General features: G+C 58.4%; 1 long non-coding RNA gene across 1 annotated transcript; it reads right to left on the bottom strand.

The window, feature by feature from the left end:
* Positions 1-498: 498 nt before the first annotated feature.
* Positions 499-3,143, bottom strand: LOC138847427 (uncharacterized). The gene is made up of 2 exons (XR_011385246.2): positions 2,930-3,143; positions 499-808 (listed from the first exon to the last, which is right to left on the bottom strand). It is a non-coding gene; the product is annotated as an uncharacterized LOC138847427 (long non-coding RNA).
* Between the last annotated feature and the right edge of the window lie 207 nt (positions 3,144-3,350).

Below are 3,350 nucleotides of genomic sequence, written 5' to 3'. Positions count from 1 at the left end.
GCTGAAGGAAGGAGGTGGCGGAGGGAGGACAGGGCAGAGAAAGGACGAGGGCAGCAGTGAGGAGGAAGAGGAGACCCTGGCCCTACAGCCACATCTGCTGGCCAGGGCAGGAAAGAATTCACCCGGCTTGTCCACTCAGCTGCTGTTGGGTGCACAGCTACCAAACACAGGGACTGGGCTAGGGCCTGGGGACCTAGCAGTGACCGTGACCAGTCCCCTGGCCTTGTGAAGCCCATGTTGCGGCAGATGGGCAAAGACAACAGGTGATGCATGAGTGATGGTCGGTGACGTAGGACCTGTAAGTCAGGTACACCAGCCACACGTGGCTCCTGAACCCCTGGCACGTGGCCAGTCCCATCCGCAGGGCGATGGGCTGGGTGTCAGTGCCCAGTCCAAAGACTTCGCAGCAAAGAAGAACTCTCTCCACATTCTTAGATGGATACCATGTTGCAATGGCGATATTTGGATGTAGGAGGCTAAGTAAAATACACTGTTAAGTCAGTTTCACTTTTCTTTTTATTTTTGCAAACGTGGCTGCTAAAAACGCTTTATCCTGGAGCCGGCGCTGTGGAGCAGTGGGTTGCGCTGCCCTTGTCTGCAGCCCGGCTGCTCCACTCCCGATCCGGCTTCCGGCTAGTACATCCCTGGAGGCAGCCGGTGATCCAGCAAGTGCTGGGCCCCGCCAGGTGGGAGACCTGGACGGGGCTCCTGGCTCCCAGCCTCAGCCTGGCCCAGCTGCAGCTGTTGAGGGCATTTGAACCAGTGGGTGGAAGGTTTCTCTCTCTCTCTCTCTCTCTCTCTCAAGTTGCTGAAAATAAACATTTATTAAAATTTTTTTGACATTTCATGTGTAGTTTCCTATCGCATTTCCACTGCACAGCACTGTTGCTGGATTTTGTATGCTGCTTTGGGGGGAAAAAGTCAGAAAATGGGGCAAATGCTACCAGCTGGAGGTTGGAGATGGGCTCTCTGAGAAGGTGGCAGGTGCACAAGGAATCTGGGGATGAGCCTTCCCGGAGAGGAAGCAGCCAGGGTAAAGGCCCTGAGGCACAGGTGTCCAGATACATTTTAATTTAAATGCTAATTTCTTAGTAGATGCCAATGACTCTTTTTCCTTTTTAAAGAATTATTTTATTTACTTAAAAAACAGAGTTACAGGGAGAGGTAGAGCCAGAGAGAGAGAGGTCTTCCATTCCACTGGTTCACTCCCCAAATGACCACAATGGCTGGAGCTGAGCTGATCCAAAGCCAGGAGCAAGGAGCCAGAAGCTTCTTCAGGGTCTCCCACGCAGGTGCAGGGGCCCAAGGACTTGGGCCATCTTCTACTGCTATCCCAGGCCACAGCAGAGAGCTGGATCGGAGGAGGAGCAGCTGGGACTCCAACCAGCACCCATACAGGATGCCAGCACTGCAGGTGGAGGCTTAACCTGCTACACCACAGTGCTGGCCCCACCAATGATTCTCTAGGAGGTCTTTTCCTTCAGTAAGTTGAAATGCCCCCTACAGTATTGCGTATCAGGGGAGGCCCCAGAAGCCCCCAAACATCCCCTGGGTTGGCTGGGGCCCTGGACTCCAGCCCAAGCCCAGACTCTGGTCCGCATGCTGTGGTCTGAGTGTGAGTCCCTCCAAACCCCTGCGGTGCTGAGAGCTGCTGATCCCCACCTCACCCCACGGTGCTGAGAGGCGGGGCCTGTGGGGGCGATGAGGTTGTGAAGGGGCAGCCCCTTGGGTGGAACTAGCCCTCTTGTAAGCGAGACCTCAGGGAGCCGCCTTGCCCCTCCCGCCCTGTGGAGAGGGGCGCCCCCTGGAGGTCACACTAGGCAGGGAAGGGGGAGGCCACATCCCTAACACCTTGACCTTGGAGTTGTGGGCTGGCCGTGAGAGGTCCCTTGCTGCGGTGTGTCAGCCACCTGGCCTGCAGGGTTCCATCGGGTAGGCCGGGCTGAGAAGCCCCCACTTCCCGCCAGCGTCTGTCCTGGAGAGGCGGTGACCCCGCAGGAGCTGCCCTTGCCAGCTGGGGTTGGTGGCTGAGTTCAACTCTGGCCCGGCCCGCAGGACCTGTGACAGGGCCTCACGGTGAGGGCAGAGCCTCCGCCAGGCCCGGGGCAGCACAGGCGAAGGAGCCAGCCATGGTGGGCTGACCTGTCACAGGAGGATGAGCCACCTTGTGTTCCCGCAGCCAACAGCGGCTGCGTGGGCAGGGTCATCCCTGTCCCAGAAAGGGCCTCTCAGCTGCACAGGCCCTGCCCTGCCTGCCTGGGGAATGAATGCACACATTCATTCATTCAGCAAATCCTTACCGAGCACCCACTACGTGCCAGGCCTGCTGTGTGCTGGAACCATGAACAAGACAGATCACCTCCGTTCTGGCCTTGCGTTTGGGGACAGCATTGTGGCACCGCGAGACAGGTGTCACATTTGATGTCAGCATCCCCTGTGACAGTTCTGGTTTGAGTCCCAGCTGCTCCACTTCTGATCCAGCTCCCTGCTGATGCACCTGGGAGGGCAGTGGAAGACGGCCCAGGTGCCTGGGCCCCTGCACCCGCGTGGGGGACAGATGGAATTCCAGGCTCCTGGGTTCCACTTGGCCCAGACATAGCCGTTGAAGCCATTTGGGGAGTGAACCGGTGACTGGAAGAGTCTCTCTCTCTCTCTCTCTCTCTGCCTTTCAAGTAAATAAATGAATCTGTTAAGCAAAACAAAAACAAAAAGACATAGCATATAAAAGGCAGTCAGAGGATGCCAAGTGCTAAGGAGACATAATCAAGGCCATGCCACAGAGCGATGGGGGAAGGGCACGCGGGAGGGTGGGGCAGGGGGGCGGAGCTGGCGGCCCAGCAAGGGCAGAGGCCCCAAGGAGGGGCTCAGCTTGTTCAAGAAGCAGATAAGCGAGGACCCGGGCACACGGGGCCCCGTTCGTGCAGCTCACCCACGTTGTCTCAGCACCCTCTCATTTCTCCAAGTTTGCGCAGTAGACGCTGCGGCCGCCTTGCTCACAGGCGATGGGGAGGGCGGCGGGGGCGTGGTCCCACGTGTCGTGGCTCCGTCCACTCTCCTCGCTCCTGGCCAAAGGGCAGTGGTGTCCAGGGGCTCCTCAAATCTCTCCCGAGGAGCAGGAGGTCGCACAGCCGTTAAGACGCTGCCTGCTTATCAAAGTGAAAAAGAATGAAGGAAGATGCTGCCCGTGACACCCACACCCCCGTCGCAGTGGCCAGGCTCAGTCCCAGCTCCGCAGATCCTGGAGGGAGCCGCTGATGGCTCCGGTACCTGCGTCTCTGCCGCGCACGAGGGATGGAGCTCTTGGTGCTGGCTCTGGCCCGGCCCTGTAGCATCTGGGGAGTGAACCAGGG

Source organism: Oryctolagus cuniculus, chromosome 21, assembly GCF_051225735.1.
Source record: "Oryctolagus cuniculus isolate XC-2025 breed Fujian yellow rabbit chromosome 21, ASM5122573v1, whole genome shotgun sequence".
Taxonomy (NCBI): domain Eukaryota; kingdom Metazoa; phylum Chordata; class Mammalia; order Lagomorpha; family Leporidae; genus Oryctolagus; species Oryctolagus cuniculus.
The sequence above is the reverse complement of the archived record's forward strand: the minus strand, read 5'-3'. Positions and strand labels throughout refer to the sequence as shown.